This window comes from Macrobrachium nipponense, chromosome 2 (genome assembly GCF_015104395.2).
Source record: "Macrobrachium nipponense isolate FS-2020 chromosome 2, ASM1510439v2, whole genome shotgun sequence".
NCBI classification, from domain to species: domain Eukaryota; kingdom Metazoa; phylum Arthropoda; class Malacostraca; order Decapoda; family Palaemonidae; genus Macrobrachium; species Macrobrachium nipponense.
In genome coordinates, this window is record NC_087201.1 from 81,281,838 (window position 1) to 81,304,613 (window position 22,776).

The following is a 22,776-nucleotide window of genomic DNA, read 5'->3' on the forward strand; positions in this document are numbered from 1 at the left end:
AAGCTACAAATGTCCTTTGAGCGAATTAGATATTAAAGGACATTTGTAGCTCGATATATGTATATGAATCACGGTAATGTGATATGACACACACACACACACACACACACATACACACACAAACACACACACACACACACACATTATATATATATATATATATATATATATATATATATATATATATATATATATATATTATATATATATATACTACACACACATATGTATGTATAGATAAAAGGCTATGATGTCAAAATCAATAACAAAGAAACTTCAGTGCCAAAATAAGTGTCAATCTTACATGCGAATAAGCTACAATAAGAAATTTCCTTTTTCTTTTTCGCCTAAATAAAAGAAAGCATAAAAGTTTCAGGAAATTTCTCTCTCTCTCTCTCTCCACTGCGCTTCGAAAACAAAATCACGCTAAGAATTCGAGCCTGTAGCTGAAGAACAATAATATGAAATTACTAAGATATGTTATACACATTGAAATATAAGATTGGTCCAGTATTACAAATTATGATGGATATTCTGCATTTTGTATCCGACCTGGATCATACTAGTTTGTTATATATCTATATGTATACATAATATATATATATATATATATATATATATATATATATATAATATATATATATATAACATACATACATACATATTTCAGTGCTATAAATACATGGCTACTTGATTTGCAAGTTGCCCGGTTCAACTTGTTCTTTGTTTTTCATTTTCAAAAACAATGTTATGTGGCAGTATTTAGGAAGAATGTACTATATCGTAGACTATAAAGAGCCATCTCGTGTCAGCTAGAATAATTATTTGACTCAATAATAAGGTTTTCTATTTGTCCAGAGGCGCATGGAGAGGCCAACGATTACATCTCTTTGTTGCCCGAGTGTCTGTCTACCGATGTTCTCGATCAGAGGACACAACATTTTCTTGTTAGTTTGTACAGTAATAACCTCTTATTTCATTTTTGTCTTATAGTTAATTCATCGTCTGTTTTTTCTAGTTTATTGCCGTTTTCTTATCAAAATGAAATATAGTAGCTACTTGTGTAGCAGTATTTCTATCAAACGTGTATTTGCCTATCTCTCTCTCTCTCTCTCCCCCACCCTCCCCGCAACTTCGTCTGCTTTGTCTGTCCCTTTGACGTGACAGGGCCAAGAGTTACATGGTGGCCACAGCTCTTGAAACCGTCATGATTGTCAGCGGTGTCCATTTAGTGAATTATATGTCGTCAACATTATCATAGTCTTGTTGGGTGTAGTGGGTTTTAACGGTTTAGTTGTTAAATCTTTTTATGTCCCCTTTTTCTCTTGTATGATTTATTGGTTAGGCTTTCAAAGGTTATTGACCCCCTTCACAATTAGGCTGCTAACGTGGCGTAGCAACGCGTCCATCATTAGGTTTGTTTATTAGGTTAATGTTCCATAGACTGACTGATCGTGATATCTGTTTATGAACACGTTATTATGTATAAGGGCAGGATTTAATTGCTTTGGAGATACATGTGTTGCGAGACGTGCATGCCATAGAGAAGCTTAGGTAAAGAGTAACACGACAAAGAAACAGGTAGACGTGTTCATTTGGTGGTAAATCTAGAGGGAATATTCATAATACAGAGGAGCCCACTTTATCAAAAAACGCCAGGGTCAGTGACTTGCCTTTTATTTTTCAGAACCTTTGACCATTGACAGCATTCACATCAGCGAGCATCTATCCAATTACTTCTGTTATTCAGAGACCTCTGTTCATTAACCATTCTCTGTGCATTTGCTTCGAGGTGGAATAACTTTTTTTTTTCTTTTTAACCTTCTCTCCTTTACCAATAGTGCCACCTACTTTCTCTTTCATTGACTACCTAATTCATCCTTTAGTACACCTGTATCTTTATACATTTACCTGAACTCTCCTATGTAAGTAGACTCCATATGTCTTTCCTTCATTTTCTCATCTCATCACTCACTGTTTTTATTCCCAATTCATATACTCCCATACCCACAAGTCTCTCTTCTGATACTGTCACACACAAACATATTCACAAGTCCTATATCAACTATTTGTACTTAAGTTTTTTAACCCTGGTTCATGTTTCATCCTTTTTTTGGTATGCTCATCACACGTGGTCTTATTTACTCCAATAACTCCATACTATCCCTAGCAATATCAGCTGCTTTAACAATATGAGGAGGCTTCTTGTAAAGAAATATTCTCTTGATTGAACATTCTCATCAATTATTAGACGGATCGTGGAATTAAGCAGATTATCAAATGCAAAGTTTTGCACAAAAATAGCAGTTGGAATAAAGGATTTTGCCATTTCACCATAATAAAGTTACATAGGTCTAACTTGTTGGATGGTGATTATAATAACACCGAGAGGCGAGAGGAGCGCGGTATTTGAAGGGATCCGACCAGATGAAGTTTACACAGTTGTGCCAACATCGTAATTTCAAAAGAAGTACAGTGTATCGTAATTTGGCGTTTTATTAACATTCTTAAGCAATATTACTAAAAAATATAAAATACTGATCAGTGAAACGTAAGTTATTCCAGAAAGTAATCCAATTAAAATCACTCTATGGAACCGAAAATTTGAGAGAGTTTGGTATCCCGCCAGCAATGAAATCTGTCACACTCACTTGCTGTCTCTTCCTGTGCTGTAACTTCGTATGCTTATTTTTTTGTGTGGTGTGTTGCGCGGAATGAAAACCCATCATGCGATGATGTTTGGTAGAACGGTAGAACATTATTCAAGGTTCTTGAGTAGCAAAAAGAAAAAAATGTCTTGTAAATAGGCCAGAGCCGCCAGACTAACCTACTACTGGAACCATGCATAGTCTAAGTGGCCTGATTTCCAGCCGTTATGCGAGCAGGACACAAATTCAAGGTAACGTCTTGCTAGTTTCATGGTTTATTAAATTAGTTTTTAATACGCTGTGGTCTACTGTGTGTTGGAAAATTAAACATGCATTCCATTGCTTGGCTTCAAGACGGGTTTAAACACCTTGGAGTTATATAAATTTCCCGAACATTAGGTATACTAAGGAAAATCCTGAAGGTGAAATGATTTTACGACAAATCACCAAATTTTTACGCTAGAGGTCATTGGGATATCCATATGAGTATTCATTTATGGGGAACTAGCCTATTTTGGGGAACCGATCTTGAGAGGACGTGACACGGAAACAAGTTTAAGTCAGCAGGTCTCCGCTTACTAACCTAACGGTCCTAGACCTAACTTGGTTGTCGTGTGTATACTAGCCTATAGTTATGGACTAATTTGTCACAGAATGTTGTCCCCTCTGTAAATTGCCACAGAAACCTGTGTATCAGAAGCAGCAACCTTAAGCTTTCACAAGGGACATCTACTGGCTACCTAGCCTGAAGGCACAGAACAGAGTAGCCCTAGTATTGGTATTTCTAGGCCTATATGTCCATAACCTATTATTGTTATGTTAGGCCTAATTTTTAGTTGAAAATATTTCCATAATTTTGATGTTTTGAATGTTTCTAATATTCATACTAATAACAAATGAGTTTATTTTGAGGTACTAGGCCCCTACTACCAATATATAGCTAGTAGTAGTAGGTATTACAGGTGAATTGGGTAGATCTAGGGTACTTATCCACGGCGGCCTAGACTATGGCAGTTGTGGTTTTTCTATGCAGTTTTACCTACTGAACAAGAATTTTAAGTAATAGGTATTTATTCGGACGACTGTAATTAACCCCTCAGGGGCCAGTACCAAACACTGCGAAATACATTGGACGCCCCAATCCCTAGTGGATGCCGTATCCGTGGTTACGTTCTTCGCAGTCTGTGCGGACTGCTTCTGTAGAAATACCATGAATTGCAGTGGAAAACTGCTTTTCTTGGAATTTGGGGGTGGGGTTGGCAGTGGCAGAAACTAAATAAAATATAAGGGTGTATTGTAACCTAACTTAGGCTTACCCAGTTCTTCGTTGGACGAGTGGCTTACGTGCTTGCCTACTGATTCGGTAGTCCCGAGTTCAATTTCCCGCTCTGCCAACATGGAATCGGAGGAATTTGTTTCTGGTGATTAGAAATTAATTTGTTTGGTACAGTGTGGTTTGGATCCCACAGTAAGCTGTTAGGTTCTGTTGCTAGGTAATCAGGTTCGTAACCACGAAAAAATATCTAATCCTTCGGGACACCCCTAGGAGAGCTTTATTCAGCTCAGTGGCCCTTACCTATCTTAAGGGCTTTCACCATCTGTAAAACTTGTCTCCAACCACCTTAACTAGCCTAGGCAACTGTAAATTAAAAATAAGTTTCCATCCTACCCCAAGCATACCTGAACTACCTAGCCTAGGCTATGGGTTCTTAACTTGCTACAAAGGTTTAGTACCCTTGGACACCCCCATTCTTATGTAGGCTAGGTCACCAGGCCTTTACTCCTTGCCTAATGTCCTGTGCTCCTTTGAAAGTTTTCAGTAAACCCTACCATTATGAGGGTCATAACTTGCAGAAGTTTCATGGGGATGTTGAAATGCATCCCAGCATTCACCTATATATTTTTCTTCATCCTAAAACCAGGGTCCCACTTCGCTCCTTCATAATTGTAGGATATTAAGAGTCTAGTATTTTTAAATAGAATTTGTTACAGGAATGAATGTAAAAAACAGAAAGCACTATTAAAATTTTATGTGAAATTTTGCTATATAGCAAAATAACCAAAGCAACAAGAGTTACACACCTGCACTGAGAGAGTTGTGACTGAGAATCTAGGACCAAAATCTCATTAATTGATATGCATAGAACAAAAGAACCAATCTGGTTTGACATTTTCCACATATGTACCCTTACTTCTGGGTAAAAAAAATTGATAATATGCTAGCCATCCTTACCTGATACGTACTGAGACAAACAAATCTGATTGGGAGCTATGCTTATTCTTTTCCATTTGTTGTCATTATCTGAATTTTATGGGTCTGGACCTCCACAAGTTAATGATTAAATGGTCTATTGGGCTTCATCAGAAATCTTGTCACATTATGATTTAGATATGTTAATTTTATTTAACAGAATAAACATATCTGCAACACTAAACAAAGCAGGCAGAGATATTTACACTGTTGATAGTTTTTACTGTAAAGGTATCTACGTATAGTACTTCAGGCTTGGACATATCCTTCAGGTTTTTGTATTCAGTTTTTGGATTTTTTTTATAAGGGCAGATGTCTTTCAGTGCTGATTTGCATAGTCACAAGAGCAGTGTAATTCAACTAGGATTGATTGAGCTGTTATGATTATTCTAATAATTTTTGTTGTTGTTTATCCATCATGTTTACTCTTTTATGTAGTAACATTTGTTGTGTATTGTGCTCCTCTGATTTATAAAAGTTTCTCTTATTAACCATGCTATACGTATATGTAGTAAACAGCTGTAAATATTTCTACTAGAAAATGATTATGCCATGTCTCCCAAACCTAGAGAAATGGAGAAAACATTATCAGTTGGATTTCAGGATTTGTCAGGTCTCAAGAGAAGTCGTAGTTACCAAGGCATGCCTGAATTGAACTTTTGGTCCAACTGTAAATTCTTTTAAAATAAAAAAATGTGTGTTTTCTCATACCTTAAATGAAGTTCAGTGAAGTACAGAACTATAGGATTCTCTATCCAAGTTAGGTTCATTGGTGTTTTAGGTCACATAACTGAGAGAGGTGGTGAAGTTTCATGGCGTATACTCAGGCGAGTGGTGATATCCTGTTCTTTAGTGAGGTTTTGAAATACTCATATAAGCTGGCAAGGTCTTAATTCAATATCCATTCATATATCCTGGTAAGGCCTTTTGATTTTTGAAATAATCCAGCTTGGGGAAGTCAGGAGAGAGAGATCCATTTACCGGTAGGTTAAAGTCATAAATCCTTGTGAGGTTTAATGAGATTTTAAGATATCTATTTCTGTGATGTTTGGTAAGGTTTAAGGAATAATAATAATGTACTGAGGTGCACTGGGGTTTCAAGTCATATAACCTTGTGAGGTTTGAAGTCATATAACTCAGGGGGGTGAAGTGAGATTAAAAGTCATATTGCCAAGTAAGGTATAGTTAGGTTGTAATTCATATTCTGACCATGACTGATGAGATTCCAAGTTATGAGATCTGGGGAGGCTTTAGGTCATATAACCATTGAATTCTAGTTGGCTTTTTAAATCATTGAGGTTCAACCATGTGTTTCAAATTTTATAACCCATTTATGTATGGTAAGGTGCAGCCATGATGATGTATCAGGTCACATAACACAGTAAGGTTTGATAAGGTTTTGAGTCTTATAATCAAGCGAGCCCAGACATTCTTTCCAGTCCTCAGCCAGTGAGGTTGGGTGAAGTTTCAAGTAATATATATCATGTGTTAAGGTGAGGTATAATAGTCATACTATATACCTTTGATGTTTAGAGAAATTCAAAATTGTATAATCCAGGGAGGTGTGATTGTGTTTTAAATTGCATCATTCAGTGAAGCCCAGGAAGTTTTAGACTTCAAAACCCATTTAAGTATTGTTAGGGTTTTTATTATATTTGCTGTTGCTGGGGTCTTGTGGGTTTTAAATGTGTCTGCAGTAAACATTACTAGGAATGCTGCAGGTGTAGTGGGGTTTCAAGTCATAATCTAGTGAGTGTGATGGAGTTTCAGGTCAAATAACCTAGTAAGTTGTGGTGGGGTTTCAAATCTTAAAACCTAGTGAGGTGTGATGGGGTTTCAAGTCTAATAACCCAGTAGGGTATGTTATGGTTTCAAGTCTAATAACCCTGAAAGGTATGGTGGAGTTTCAAGCCTTATAACCTAGTGAGGCGCGTGGTTTGGTTTCAAGTCTAAAAATAAAACCCAGGTTTTGAGGTGGGCGGTGTGTATGGAGTTTGTCAAGTCTAAATAAGGGAGTGATGAATGAGGGTTTCAAGTCTAATAACCCAGTTGAGGTGTGATGGGGTTTCAAGTCTATAATGATGGCCCAGTGGAGTTGATGATGGGGTTTTCAAGTCTAATAACCCAGTGAGGTGTGGTGGGGTTTCAAGTCTAATAACCCAGTGAGGGGTGATGGGGTTTCAAGTCTAATAACCCAGTGATGTGTGGTGGGGTTTCAAGTCTAATAACCCAGTGATGTGTGGTGGGGTTTCAAGTCTAATAACCCAGTGAGGTGTGGTGGGGTTTCAAGTCTAATAACCCAGTGAGGTGTGGTGGGGGTTTTCAGTCTATACCCAAGTGCCCTGGTAATGGTGGGGTTTCAAGTCTAATAATCTGTGAGGTGTGGTGGGGTTTCAAGTCTAATAACCTAGTGAGGTGTGGTGGGGTTTCAAGTCTAATAATCTAGTGAGGTGTGGTGGGGTTTCAATTCTAATAACCTAGTGAGGTGTGGTGGGGTTTCAAGTCTAATAATCTAGTGAGAGGAGGTGTGGTGGGGTTTTCAATTCTTAAATTAACCTAGGTGATGGTGTGGTGGGGTTTCAAGTCTAATCAATCTAGTAGGTCTGGGTGGTGGGGTTTTCAAGTTCTAATTAATCCTAGTGAGGTGTTTTGGTAGGGGTTTCAAAGTCTACATAACCTAGTTGATGGTGTGGTGGTGGTTTCAATTCTAATTTAACCTAAGTTTGAAGGTTGTGGGTGTTTCCTAAGTCTAAATAACCCAGTGAAGGGTTGGATGGGTTTGGAAGGTTAACTAATCAACCCTTGTGAGGTGGTGGGGTTTCAAGTCAACCACCCTAAGGGTGAGGGTGTGGTGGGGTTTCAAAGTTCTCAATAACCCTAAGTTGAGGATATGGGTGGGATGGGGTTTGAAGTCTAACTAATCCTAGTGATGGTGTGGTGGTGGGGGTTTTTCAAGTTCTAATAACCTAAGATGACGGTGTTGGAAGTTGGGGTTTGGTTTTTTCAAGTCATAATAAACCCTAGTTGAGGGTTTGTGGATTTTGGGGGTTTTTCAAGTCTAATAACCATTGAGGTGGGTGGGGTTTTCAAGTAATAACCTAGGTGGGGAGGTGGGTGGGGTTTTCAATTCTAATAAACCTAGTGAAAGGGTTGTGGGGCGTGGGGTTTCCTAAGTCTAAAGATAAACCTAATGTAGGTGTGGTGGGGTTTCAAGTCTAATAACCTAGTGAGGTGTGGTGGGGTTTCCAAGTCTAATAATCCCTAGTTAGGTGGTGGTGGGGTTGGGTTTTCAAGATTCAATAATAACCCTAGTGATGGTGTGGATGGGGTTTTGAAGGTCCTAATAATCCCTAAGTGAGGTTGGTTTTATGGGGTTTTTTCAAGTCTAATAACCCAGTGAGGTGTGGTGGGGTTTGAAGTCTAATAACCCAGTGAGGTGTGGTGGGGTTTCAAGTCTAACAACCTAGTGAGGTGTGGTGGGGTTTCAATAAGAACCTAGTAGGTGTGGGTGGGGTTTTAAATTCTAATAACCTAGTGAGGTGTGGTGGGGTTTCAAGTCTAATAACCTAGTGAGGTGTGGTGGGGTTTCAAGTCTAATAACCTAGTGAGGTGTGGTGGGGTTTTTCAATCTAATACCTGTTGTTGTTTTGGTGGGTTTTCATTCAATAACCAAGAGGTGTGAGGTGTTTCAGGTCCTAAAACCTAGTGAGGTGTTGTGGGGTTTCAATTCTAATAACCTAGTGAGGTGTGGTGGGGTTTCAATTCTAATAACCAAGTGAGGTGTGATGGGGTTTCAAGTCTAATAACCTAGTGAGGTGTGGTGGGGTTTCAATCTAATAACCTAGTGAGGTGTGGTGGGGTTTCAGTTCCTAATAAAATAGTGGGGATTGGGGTGGGGTTTCAATTCTAATAACCTAGTGAGGTGTGGTGGGGTTTCAAGTCTAATAACCTAGTGAGGTATGGTGGGGTTTCAAGTCTAATAACCCAGTGAGGTGTGGTGGGGTTTCAAGTCTAATAACCCAGTGAGGTATGGTGGGGTTTCAAGTCTAATAACCTAGTGAGGTGTGGTGGGGTTTAAATTCTAATAACCTAGTGAGGTATGGTGGAGTTTCAATTCTAATAACCTAGTGAGGTATGGTGGGGTTTCAAGTCTAATAACCTAATGAGGTATGGTGGGGTTTCAAGTCTAATAACCTAGTGAGGTATGGTGGGGTTTCAAGTCTAATAACCCAGTGAGGGGTGATGGGGTTTCAAGTCTAATAACCCAGTGAGGTATGGTGGGGTTTCAATTCTAATAACCTAATGAGGTATGGTGGGGTTTCAAGTCTAATAACCCAGTGAGGGGTGGGGATTTGGGGGTTTCAAGTTCTAATAACCCAGTGAGGTATGGTGGGGTTTCAATTCTAATAACCTAATGAGGTATGGTGGGGTTTCAAGTCTAATAACCCAGTGAGGTGTGGTGGGGTTTCAATTCTAATAACCTAATGAGGTATGGTGGGGTTTTAAGTCTAATAACCTAATGAGGTATGGTGGGGTTTCAAGTCTAATATCCCAGTGAGGTGTGGTGGGGTTTCAATTCTAATAACCTAATTAGGTATGGTGGGGTTTCAAGTCTAATAACCTAGTGAGGTATGGTGGGGTTTCAAGTCTAATAACCTAATGAGGTGTGGTGGGGTTTCAAGTCTAATATCCTAGTGAGGTGTAGTGGGGTTTCAATTCTAATAACCTAATGAGGTATGGTGGGGTTTCAAGTCTAATAACCCAGTGAGGGGTGATGGTGTTTAAAGTCTAATAACCCAGTGAGGTGTGGTGGGGTTTCAAGTCTAATAACCTAATGAGGTGTGGTGGGGTTTCAAGTCTAATAACCCAGTGAGGTTTGATGGGGTTTCAAGTCTATTAACCCATTGAGGGGTGATGGGGTTTCAAGTCTAATAATCTGGTGAGGTGTGGTGGGGTTTCAAGTTTATTAACCCATTGAGGGGTGATGGGGTTTCAAGTCTATTAACCCATTGAGGTATGGTGGGGTTTCAAGTCTAATAACCCAGTGAGGTATGGTGGGGTTTCAAGTGTAATAACCCAGTGAGGTGTGGTGGGGTTTCAAGTGTAATAACCCAGTGAGGTGTGGTGGGGTTTCAATTCTAATAAACTAATGAGGTATGGTGGGGTTTCAAGTCTAATAAACCTAGTGTATGGGTGGGGTTTTTTCAGTCAAATACCTAATAAGGGTTTGGTGGGGTTTCAAGTCTAATAAACCCAGTGAGGTGGTGGTGGGGTTTTCAAGTTCAATAACCCGTGAAGGTGTGGTGGGGTTTCCAATTCTAAGCCTAATGAGGTGGTGGGTGGGGTTTTCAAGTCTAACCTAAGGTGAGGTTAGGTGGGGTTTCAAGTCTAATAACCTAATGAGGTGTGGTGGGGTTTCAATTCTAATAACCTAGTGAGGTATGGTGGGGTTTCAATTCTAATAACCTAGTGAGGCGTGGTGGGTTTTCAAGTCTAATAACCCAGTGAGGTTTGATGGGGTTTGAAGTCTAATAACCCAGTGAGGTGTGGTGGTGTTTCAAGTCTAACAACCTAATGAGGTTTGGTGGGGTTTCAAGTCTAATAACCCAGTGAGGTGTTGTGGTGTTTTGAAGTCTAATAACCCAGTGAGTGTGGTGGTGTTTCAAGTCTAACAACCTAATGAGGTTTGGTGGGGTTTCAAGTCTAATAACCCAGTGAGGTGTGGTGGGGTTTGAAGTCTAATAACCTAGTGAGGGGTGGTGGGGTTTCAAGTCTAATAACCCAGTGAGGTGTGGTGGGTTTTGAAGTCTAATAACCTAGTGAGTGTGGTGGGGTTTCAAGTCTAACAACCTAGTGAGGTGTGGTGGGGTTTCAAGTCTAATAACCCAGTGAGGTGATGTAGGGTTTCAATTCTAATAACCCCTGAATGTTTTTTTGGGGTTTCAAGTCTACACCCAAGTGAGGTGTTGGTTTGTGGGTTTCAGTCTATAACCCAGTGGAGGTGTGGTGGGTGTTTTCAAATCTAATAACCCAGTGGGTGTGGGGTTTGGGTTTTCAAGTCTAATAACCCAAGTTGAGTGGTGTTGGGTTTTCAGTCTAACCACCCATTGATTTTGTGTTGGAGTTTCAAGTCTAATAATCTGGTGAGGGTGTGGGTGGGGGTTTTCAATCACGTCCTGTAACAGCATGTGAGGTGGTGGTGGGGTATCAAGTCTAACCCACCCACCAGTGAGTGTGTTGGGGTTTTCCAACGTCCTAACCAACCCATGGGTGTGGGGTGGTGGGGTTTTTGAAGTCCTAATAACCTAGTGAGTGTGGTTGGGGTTTCAAAGTCTAAACAACCTTAGTGGAGGTGTGGTGGGGGTTTCAAAGTCTAATAACCCAGTGGGATGTTTGTGGGGGTTTTCCAAGTCTAACAACCTAGTGAGTGGTGGTGGGGGTTTCCAAGTCTAACAACCTAATGAGGTTTTGGTGGGGGTTTCCAAGTTCTAATGCCCAACCCAGTGAGGTGTTGGTGGGGTTTTGACGTCTAATCATCCTAGTTGAGTTGGTGGGTGGGGTTTCAAGTCTAATAACCTAGTGAGGTTTGTGATGGGGTTTCAAGTCTAATAACCTAGTGAGGTTGTGTTTGGGGTTTTCAAGTCCTTAATAACCCGTGGAGAATATGATGGGGGGATTTCAGTCTGGTAAAACCCAGTTGAGAAGTGTGGATGGGGTTTCAAGTCCTCAATAACCTAGTGAGTGTGGGGGGTTTGGGTTTCAAGTCTAATAACCTAGTGAGTGTGGTGGGGTTTCAAGTCTAATAACCCAGTGAGGTGTGGATGGGTTTCAGAAGTTTAATACCTATTGAGATGTGGATGGTTTGTTTCAAGTCTTAACAACCTAGTTGAGGTGTTGGTGGGGTTTGTTTTTCAAGTCTCAATAACCCAGTGAGGTGTGATGGGGTTTTCAAGTCTAACAACCTAGTGAGGTGTTTGGGTGGGGTTTTCAAGGTCTAATAACCCAGTGATGTGTGGTGGGGTTTTTTTTTTTTCAAGTCCTCCAATACCCACCTAGTTGGATATGTGATGGGGTTTCAAGTCTGAACAACCTAGTGAGGTGTGGTGAGGTTTTCAAGTCTAATCAACCCAGTGATGGTTTTGTGATGGGGTTTCAAAGTCTAAATAACCTAAGTTAGGTGGGTGGGGTTTGGGGTTTTCCAAGTCTAATAACCCAGTGAGGTGTGATGGGGTTTGAAGTTCAATAACCTAGTGAGATGTGATAGGGTTTCAAGTCTAACAACCTAGTGAGGTGTGATGGGGTTTTCAAAGTCTAATAACCCAGTGGAGGGTGTGGGTGGGGTTTTCAAGTTTTAACTAACCCCAGTGAGGGGTGATGGGGGTTAAAGTTCTAATAACCCAGTGAGGGTTGATGGGACTTTCAGTCCTATAACCCTTGGGAGGGGTTTTGATGGGGTTTCAAGTCTAAATTAACCCAATTGGAGGGTTGATGGGGTTTTCAGGTCTAATTACCCATTTGGTGATGGGGTTTCAATTCCTAATAATCCCAGTGAGGTTGTGGTTGGGGTTTCAAGTTCTATTACCCATTTGGGGTGGAGTGGTGATGGGTTTTCAAGTCTCTAAACCAGTGATGGTGGGTGGGGTTTGGGGTTCAAGTCCTAATTAACCCTCAGTGAGGGGTGATGGGGTTTAAAGTCTAATACCCATGGGGAGGTTTGATGGGGTTTCAAGTCTATTAACCCATTGAGGGGTGATGGGGTTTCAAGTCTAATAAACCAGTGAGGTGTGGTGGGGTTTCAAGTCTAATAACCCAGTGAGGGGTGATGGGGTTTCAAAGTTCTAATAACCCCAAGTGGAGGTTTTTTGGATGGGGTTTCAAGTCTATTAACCCATTGAGGGGTGATGGGGTTTTCAAGTCTAATAAACCTGGTGATGGTGTGGTGGGTTTTCAAGTCTAATAACCCAGTGAGGGGTGGGATGGGGGTTTTTCAAGTCTAATTAACCCAAGTGAGGGGTTTGATGGGTTTTCAAGTCTAATTAACCCCAGTTGAGGGGTGATAGGGGCGTTTCAATAGTCTAATAACCCAGTGAGGGGTGACTGGTGTTTTCAAAGTATAAAACCCATGAAGGTTGATGGGTTGGTTTTCAAGTCCTAATAACCCGTGAGGGGTGTGGTGGGGTTTCAAGTCTAATTAAACCCAGTGAGGGGGTGATGGGGTTTTTCAAGTCCTAATAACCCATGAGGGGTGAATGGGGTTTCAAGTCAAAATTCCAGGTGAGGGGTGCTGGGGTTTCAAAGTCTAATAATCCCTAGTTGAGGGGTGATGGGGGTTTCAAGTTTCTAATAACCCTAGATGAAGGGGTGATGGGGTTTTCAAGTCCTAATAACCCAGTGAGGGGTGATGGGGTTTCAAGTCTAATAACCCAGTGAGGGGTGATGGGGTTTCAAGTCTAATAACCCAGTGAGGGGTGATGGGGTTTCAAGTCTAATAACCCAGTGAGGGGTGGTGGGGTTTCAAGTCTAATAACCCAGGGGGAGGGGTTTGATGTGTTTCAAGTCTAAATAACCCAGTGAGGGGGATGGGGTTTCAAGTCTAATAACCCCGTGAGGGGTGATGGGGGTTTTTCAAGTCTAATAACCCTAGTGATGGGGTGATGGGGTTTTCAAGTCTAAAATAAGTTTGAGGGGTTGATGGGGTTTCAAGTCTAATAACCCAGTGAGGTGTATGGGGTTTCAAGTCTAATAACCCAGTGAGGGGTGATGGGGTTTCAAGTCTAATAACCCAGTGAGGTGTGGTGGGGTTTCAAGTCTAATAACCCAGTGAGGGGTGATGGGGTTTCAAGTCTAATAACCCAGTGAGGGGTGATGGGGTTTCAAGTCTAATAACCCAGTGAGGGGTGATGGGGTTTCAAGTCTAATAACCCAGTGAGGGGTGATGGGGTTTCAAGTCTAAAAACCAAGTGGAGGGGTGATGGGGGTTTTCAAGTCTAATAACCCCAGTGAGGGGTGATGGGGTGAAGTCTAATAACCCAGTGAGGGGTGATGGGGTTTCAAGTCTAATAACCCAGTGAGGGGTGATGGGGTTTCAAGTCTAAAAACCCAGTGAGGGGTGATGGGGTTTCAAGTCTAATAACCCAGTGAGGGGTGGGGATGGGGTTTTCCAAGTATATAACCCCAGTGGAGGGGTGAAGGGGTTTCAAGTCTAATAACCCAGTGAGGTGTGGTGGGGTTTCAAGTATAATAACCCAGTGAGGTGTGGTGGGGTTTCAAGTCTAATAACCCAGTGAGGTGTGGTGGGGTTTCAAGTCTAATAACCCAGTGAGGTGTGGTGGGGTTTCAAGTCTAATAACCTAGTGAGATATGGCGGGGTTTCAGGTCTAATTACCTAGTGGGTTTCAAGTCTAATAACCCAGTCAGGTGTGGTGGGGTTTCAAGTCTAATAATCTGGTGAGGTGTGGTGGGGTTTCAAGTCTAATAACCCAGTAAGGTGTGATGGGATTTCAAGTCCTATAACCCAGTGAGATTTTGGTGAGGTTTCAAGTCTTATCACCCAGTGAGGTGTGGTGAAGTTTCAAGTCCTATAACCCAGTGAGGTGTGGTGAGGTTTTAAGTCCTATAACCAAGAGAGGTGTTGTGAGGTTTCAATTCCTTTAACCAAGTGAGGTGTTGTAAGGTTTCAAGTCTTATCACCCAGTGAGGTGTGGTGAAGTTTCAAGTCCTATAACCCAGTGAGGTGTGGTGAGGTTTCAAGTCCTATAACCAAGTGATGTGTGAGGTTTCAAGTCCTTTAACCAAGTGAGGTGTTGTAAGGTTTCAAGTCTTATAACCCAGTGAGGTGGTGAGGTTTCAAGTCCAATAACCCAGTGAGGTGTGGTGAGGTTTCAAGTCCTATAACCCAGTGAGGTGTTTGGTGAGGTTTCAAGTTTTATAACCAAGTGAGGTGTTGTGAAGTTTCAATTCTTATTATAACCCAATGAGGTGTGGGGAGGTTTCAAGTCCTATAACCAAGTGAGGTTTTGTGATGATTAAAGTCTTATAACCCAGTGAAGTTTCAAGTCCTATTAACCAGTAAGGTTTGGTTAGGTTTCAATTCCTATAACCCAGTGAGGTGTGGTGATGTTTCAAGTCCTATAACAAAGTGATGTGTGAGGTTTCAAGTCCTTTAACCAAGTGAGGTGTTGTAAGGTTTCAAGTCTTATAACCAAGTGAGGTGTGGTGAGGTTTCAAGTCCAATAACCCAGTGAGATTTGGTGAGGTTTCAAGTTCTATAACCAAGTGAGGTGTTGTGATGTTTCAAGTCTTATAGCCAAATGATGTGTGGTCAGGTTTCAAGTCTTATAAGCAACTGAGGTGTTGTGAGGTTTCAAGTCTTATAACCCAGTGAGATTTGGTGAGGTTTCAAGTCCTATAACCAAGTGATGTGAGTGAGGTTTCAAGTCCTATGACCAAGTGAGGTGTTGTGAGGTTTCAAGACTTATAGCCTAGTGACGTGTGGTGAGGTTTCAAGTACTATAAGAAAGTGAGGTGTTGTGAGGTTTGAAGTCTTATAACCAGTGAGATTTGGTGAGGTTTCAAGTCCTATAACCAAGTGATGTGAGTGAGGTTTCAAGTCCTATGACCAAGTGAGGTGTTGTGAGGTTTCAAGACTTATAGCCAAGTGACGTGTGGTGAGGTTTCAAGTACTATGAGAAAGTGAGGTGTTGTGAGGTTTGAAGTCTTATAACCCAGTGAGATTTGGTGAGGTTTCAAGTCTTATAACCAAGTGAGGTGTTGTGAGGTTTATGGTCCTTTAACCTTATAGTATAACCCAGTGAGATTTGGTGAGGTTTCAAGTTTTATAACCAAGTGAGGTGTTATGAGGTTCCAATTCCTGTAAGCAAGTGAGGTTTTGTGAGGTTTGAAGTCTTATAACCAAGTGAGGTGTGGTGAGGTTTCTAGTCCCATAACCAAGTTAGGTGTTGTGAGGTTTGAAGTCTTATAACCCAGCTTGATTTGGTGAGGTTTCAAGTCCCATAATTAAGTGAGGTGTAGTGAGGTTTCAAGTCCTATAACCAAGTGAGGTGTGATGTTTCAAGTCTTATAACCAAGTGAGGTGTTGTGAGGTTTCAAGTCCTATAACCAAATGAGGTGTGATGTTTCAAGTCCTATAACCAAGTGAGGTGTTGTGAGGGATCAAGTTTTATAACCAAGTGATGTGTGGTGAGGTTTCAAGTCTTATAACAAGTGAGGTTTGGTGAGGTTTCAAGTCCTATAACCCAGTGAGGATTAAAGTCTTATAACCCAGTGAGGTTTCAAGTCCTATAACCCACTGAGGTTTGGTAAGGTTTCAATTCATAAACCCAAATGAGGTGTGGTGGTGGTTCAAGAAGTCCTATAAAACCAACAATTGTTTATGGTGATGGAATTTCCAGTTTTATAACCCAGGTTGAGGTTTCAAGTCCTATAAACCGAAGCGGTTTTCACGTCCTATAACCAAGTGGGTGTTGTGAGGTTTCAAAGTTCCTATAACCAAGTGGATGTTTTAAGGTGAATGGTTTCTAAGTCCTAATAAACCAAGTGTAATGTATTGCAGCGTTTTTTCAAGTCGTATAAAACCAAGGTTTGAGGTGTGAGGTTTCAAGGATCCTAATAAACCAAGTGAAAGGGGTGTTGTAGTGATGGTTTCAAGTCCTGTGGAACCAACCAAGTGGATGGTGTTAAGTGAGGGTTTCAACGTCTTATAAACCAAGCTGAAGGCGTTTAGGTGAGGTTTCAAAGTCCCTATAAAACCAAGTGAAGGTGTTTAGTGAGGTTTCAAGGTTCTATAAAACTAAGTTGGAAGGTGTGGTGGGTTTCCAAGGTCTTGTAACCAAGTGGATGGTGTTGTGGGATTTTGTTTCAAAGTCCTTAATAACCTAAGTGATGTGTTTAGGTGAGGTTTCAAGTCCTATAACCAAGTGAGGTGTTATGAGGTTTCAAGTTCTATAACCAAGTGAGGTGTTGTGAGGTTTCAAGTCTTATATCCAAGTAAGGTTTGGTGAGGTTTCAAGTCCTATAACCAAGTGATGTTGGTGGTGGGTTTCAAGTCCCTTATAACCAAGTGGGGAGGTGTGAGGTTTCAAGTTCTTATAACCAAGTTGAGGTGTTGTGAGGTTTCAAGTCTTTAATAACCAAGTAAGGTTTTGGTGAGGTTTCAAGTCCGCCTATAACCCGAGAGTTGAGGTGGTGTGAGGTTTTCAAGTCCTTATAACCAAGTAAGGTTTTGGTGTGGTTAGGTTCAAGTTCCTGTAAACCAAGTGAATGTGTGGTGAGGTTTCAAGTCCTATAACCAAAGTGAGGTGGTGAGGTTTCAAGTTCTATAACCAAGGTGAGGTTGTTGTGAGGTTTCAAGTCGTTATAAGCCCAAGTAAGGTTTTGGGTGAGGTTTCAAGTCCTATAAGCCCAGTTGATGTGTGGTGAGGTTTCAAGTCCTATAACCAAGTGAGGTGTTGTGAGGTTTCAAGTCTTATAACCAAGTAAGGTTTGGTGAGGTTTCAAGTCCTAAAACCAAGTGATGTGTGGTGAGGTTTCAAGTCCTATAACCAAGTGAGGTGTGAGGTTTAAAGTCCTATAACCAAGTGAGGTGTTGTGAGGTTTCAAGTCTTATAACCAAGTGAGGTGTTGGTGAGGTTTCAAGTCCTATAATCAAGTGATGTGTGGTGAGGTTTCAAGTCCTATAAGCAAGTGAGGTGTGGTGAGGTTTCAAGTCCTGTAACCAAGTGAGGTGTGAGGTTTCAAGTTCTATAACCAAGTGATGTGTTGTGAGGTTTCAAGTCTTATAACCAAGTAAGGTTTGGTGAGGTTTCAAGTCGTATAACCAAGTGAGGTGCTGTGAGGTTTCAAGTTCTATAACCACGTGAGGTGTTGTGAGGTTTCAAGTCTTATAACCAAGTAAGGTTTGTGAGGTTTCAAGTCCTATAAACAAGTTGAATGTCAGTGAGGTCAAGTCTATAACCAAGTGAGTGTTGTGAGGTTTCAAGTCTATAACCAAGTGAGGTGCTTGTGGAGGTTTCAAGGTCCTATAACCCAAGGTGAGGTCTTGTGAAGGTTTCAACCGTCCTTATTTTTAATCAAGTGAGGTGTGGTGAGGTTTCAAGTCCTATAACCAAGTGATGTGTGGTGAGGTTTCAAGTCCTCCAACCAAGTGAGGTGTTGTGAGGTTTCAAGTCCTATAACTAAGTGAGGTGTTGTGAGGTTTCAAGTTCTATAACCAAGTGAAGTGTGGTGAGGTTTCAAGTCTTATAACCAAGTGAGGTGTGGTGAGGTTTCAAGTCCTATAACCAAGTGATGTGTAGTGAGGTTTCAAGTCCTATAACCAAGTGATATGTAGTGAGGTTTCAAGTCCTATAACCAAGTGATGTGTAGTGAGGTTTCAAGTCCTATAACCAAGTGATGCGTAGTGAGGTTTCAAGTCCTATAACCAAGTGATGCGTAGTGAGGTTTCAAGTCCTATAACCAAGTGAAGTCCGTAGTGAGGTTTTCAAGTCCTTATAACCAAGAGGTGAGGTTGTGAGGTTTCAAGTTTCTATAACCAAGTGAAGTTGTGTGGAGGTTTCAAAGTCTTATAACCAAGTGAGGTGTTGTGAGGTTTCAAGTCCTATAACCAAGTGGGGTGTTGTGAGGTTTCAAGTCCTATAACCAAGTGAGGTGTTGTGAGGTTTCAAGTCCTATAACCAAGTGATGTGTGGTGAGGTTTCAAGTCCTATAACCAAGTGAATGTTGTAGTGAGGTTTTCAAGTCCTATAACAAGTGATGTGTAGTGAGGTTTAAAAGTCCTAATAACCAAAGTGTTGTGGGTGAGGTTTCCAAGTCTTATAACCAAGTGAGGTGTGGTGAGGTTTCAAGTCCTATAACCAAGTGATGTGTAGTGAGGTTTCAAGTCCTATAACCAAGTGATGTGTAGTGAGGTTTCAAGTCCTATAACCAAGTGATGTGTAGTGAGGTTTCAAGTTCTATAACCAAGTGATGTGTAGTGAGGTTTCAAGTCCTATAACCAAATGAGGTTTGTTTGTGAGGTTTTCAAAGTCCTATAACCGCCAATGATGTGTAGTGAGGTTTCAATTTCTATAACCCAAGTGAGTGTAGTGAGGTTTCAAGTTCCTATAACCAAGTGAGGTTGTGAGGTTTCAAGTCTATAAAGGAATGAGGTGTGGTGAGGTTTCAAGTCCTATAACCAGTGATTTGGTGAGGTTTCAAGTCCTATAACCAAGTGAGGTGTTGTGAGGTTCAAGTCCTAAACCAAGTGATGTGTTTGTGAGGTTTCAAGTCCTATAACCAAGTGATGTAGTGAGTTTCAAGTCCTATAACCAAGTGAATGTGTAGTGAGGTTTCAAGTCCTAATAACCAAGTGATGTGTAGTGAGGTTTCAAGTTTTCTATAACAAGTGATGTGTAGTGGGGAGGTTTCCAAAAGTTCTATAACCAAGTGATGTGTTGTGAGGTTTCAAGTCCTATAACCAAGTGATGTGTAGTGAGGTTTCAAGTCCTATACCCAAGTGATGTGTAGTGAGGTTTCAAGTTCTATAACCAAGTAATGGTTATCCAAGTGAGGTGTTGTGAGGTTTCAAGTCCTATAACCAAGTGATGTGTAGTGAGGTTTCAAGTCCTATAACCAAGTGATGTGTAGTGAGGTTTCAGGTCCTATAACCAAGTGATGTGTAGTGAGGTTTCAAGTTCTATAACCAAGTGAGGTGTTGTGAGGTTTCAAGTCCTATAACCAAGTGATGTGTAGTGAGGTTTCAAGTCCTATAACCAAGTGATGTGTAGTGAGGTTTCAAGTCCTATAACCAAGTGAGGTGTGGTGAGGTTTCAAGTCCTATAACCAAGTGATGTGTGGTGAGGTTTCAAGTCCTATAACCAAGTGAGGTGTTGTGAGGTTTCAAGTCCTATAACCAAGTGAGGTGATGTGAGGTTTCAAGTTCTATAACCAAGTGAGGTGTTGTGAGGTTTCAAGTCCTATAACCAAGTGAGGTGTTGTGAGGTTTCAAGTCCTATAACCAAGTGAGGTATTGTGAGTTTTCAAGTCCTATAACCAAGTGATGTGTGGTGAGGTTTCAAGTCCTATAACCAAGTGAGGTTTGGTGAGGTTTCAAGTCCTATAACCAAGTGAGGTGTTGTGAGGTTTCAAGTCTTATAACCAAGTGAGGTTTGGTGAGGTTTCAATTCTTATAACCAGGTGATGTGTAGTGAGGTTTCAAGTCCTATAATCAAGTGAGGTGTTGTGATGGTTCAAGTCTTATAACTAAGTGAGGTGTTGTTAGGTTTCAAGTCCTATAACCCAGTGAGATTTGGTGAGGTTTCAAGTCATATAACCAAGTGAGGTGTTGTGAGGTTTCAAGTTTTATAACCAAGTAAGGTTTGGTTAGGTTTTAAGTCATAAACAAGGGAGCTGTGGTGAGGTTTAAATTCTTTTGGTTTCATTTGGAATACTGTAAAGAGATTGTGTCTATCCAGGTCATCCAGTCATAACCTTTCGAGATATTGTGAGTGATTAAGTACTTCCCTAAACGGCCCTATAGACGTTACGACCTGCGGATCAGGTTCCGTTCTGTCTCCGGCATCTGTGTTGCCTATGAACGTTCAGAGATTCACTTCAGTTTGCAGAAACCTGGAAAAGTGAGTTCATGGCTGCTCCGCTCAGTGATGACGCTATATACCGCTCTTGCAGCTGAAACTAGAAACCCCCAGCGAAAAAGGAGAGCCTGAATTGAACTATGGTTGAAGAAATGAAATGAATTATCTCACAATTGTTTATTTAATTTATTGAAACTTTACCATGGTGACTGGTTCGATTACCTGGAGGAGCAGACCGACATGGAATTATTACATAAAAAAAAAAAAAAAAAAAAAAAAACACACACACACACACAACCAAAATCATTGTACGAGAGTTTGCTGGACACACTTCGCTTATACGATACAAGTCGCTCCTTGGGGCATAATAATCCCAGAGACATGTAAAGCAATTATTCAAGTTATGCAACACGAGTTTACAAAGGTAAACAGTAACTATGTTGCATACACAACATCTTTCATATTCTAGTGGTATACAGCCTGGTGTAGGTACAGTAGGTCTAGAGTTCCGTTAAAGCAGAATAGGCCCTTAAACCTACGGTTCTGTACCCAAGTAAGAATACAAATTTCAGATGTTATCTAAACAAAATTCTTTATTTAAACAAGGAAAATTTATATATTATTGAAAGTATTGTCATAAACTTATTTTTTGTGCGACAAATAACAATGTAATTTAACCAACAATACTACTAATACATATACAGATATAGCATACAAACACAATACGTAAATACATAATATACTCACATAAGTGTGTGTGTGTATATATATATATATATATATATATATATATATATATATATATATATATATATATATATATATATATATATATATATATATATATATATATTATATATATATATATATATATATATATATATATATATATATATGTATACTTGTGTGCGCGCGCGTATTACTATTGTTTAAATTACATTGTTATTTTCCATACATAAAATAAAATAAAAGACTATGACAGTATATTCAATAATATTCCATGTGTAAACTAAAAATTTTGTGTATAAGAGTTGAAAATTGTACACTTCACTTCTTGGCTGCAGAACCGTAGGTTAAGTGCCTATTCTGCATTAACGGATCATAGACCTACTGTATACAAAACTACCATGTATACCATTAGACTATGCAAGATGCAGCATATATATATATATATATATATATATATATATATATATATATATATATATATATATATATATAAACTATATATCATCCTTGAATATAATTTTCCAACTAATTTATCATAAGCCTAATTTCGCTCTCCTACGACGTTCAATGAACTCCTCCCAGAACTCATTATCTGTGGACGCAGCTGCCATGTTGCCGCTTCAGCGTCTCGTTGAAACTGAAGTAAATCTTCAGATCACGCTATAGACGTGGAGGCCTCCGGCCACCTGAACTAAATCGGATGCCACGAACCTGACAACGGCAGGTTGAGAGTTGGTCGGAGAGGCCGACGGATTCCGCCCACTTATGGTCGGACGATAACCCCATAGACAGTGAGATTTACTTCCTATTCAGATAACCTGATCCGGCGATCGTAACGTCTATGGGGCCCTTTAGAGTTCTGGTAAGGGTGGTACAATAAAGGAGTCCTGCAGCATTGGTTAGTGCCTACGTACGTACATATGGGCGAAAGAAGTTTTACACGTATGCTTGTGTTGAAAAAGTGTATACTTGTGTTGGAAAGTGCAGTGATGTAAGGTTTTGCCTGGTGAGGTTGGAAGCCTTATAATAACCCATGTGATATGGTGAGGCTTTTAATCATCCTTTGAGATCCTGCAAGTTTTCCTGTCATATGACCCAGTGAGATACTGCAAGGCTTTAAGCAATATAATATAGGCTTGGGTAGGTGTCTAGTCATATATTTTTGCGAGGTTTTATCTTGTAACCTTATGAGGTTTGGTGAGGCTTTCAGCTCACTATTCCATTGATGTCTGGTGAGGTATTAAGTTTTATCAACCGGGGAGGTTTTGGTGAGGGTATAAGTTATGTGCCAACCCTTTTTCTTGTGGGAGTAAGAGATTGTGAAAATAGAGAATACAAAAGATATTTTGGGGTCAGATGAAAGTTGTTTGAATGTTAATTTGAGACTAACTCCGTACAAAGTCCTTCATTTCAGAGAATTTGTGCGCTTGAAATATTGATAACGGTTCTTATGAAGTGTTCATAAGAATATTTCTTTATAAAAGTGAGTGTAGTTTAGAATCAATGGAAGAAGACAGACTAATAATGTTTAGTTTAAACGGTATAGTTTCAGGAATCA

At 40.3% G+C, this 22,776-nt stretch overlaps 1 long non-coding RNA gene across 1 annotated transcript in view; it reads left to right on the forward strand.

Annotated features, from left to right (window-relative positions):
- The first annotated feature begins 2,461 nt into the window (after nucleotides 1-2,461).
- LOC135220719 (uncharacterized) overlaps nucleotides 2,462-22,776 on the forward strand; it is a 689,951-nt gene continuing 669,636 nt past the window's right edge. The window contains exon 1 of the long non-coding RNA XR_010315770.1: nucleotides 2,462-2,899. This is a non-coding gene — a long non-coding RNA (uncharacterized LOC135220719). The remainder of the gene's footprint in view (nucleotides 2,900-22,776) is intronic.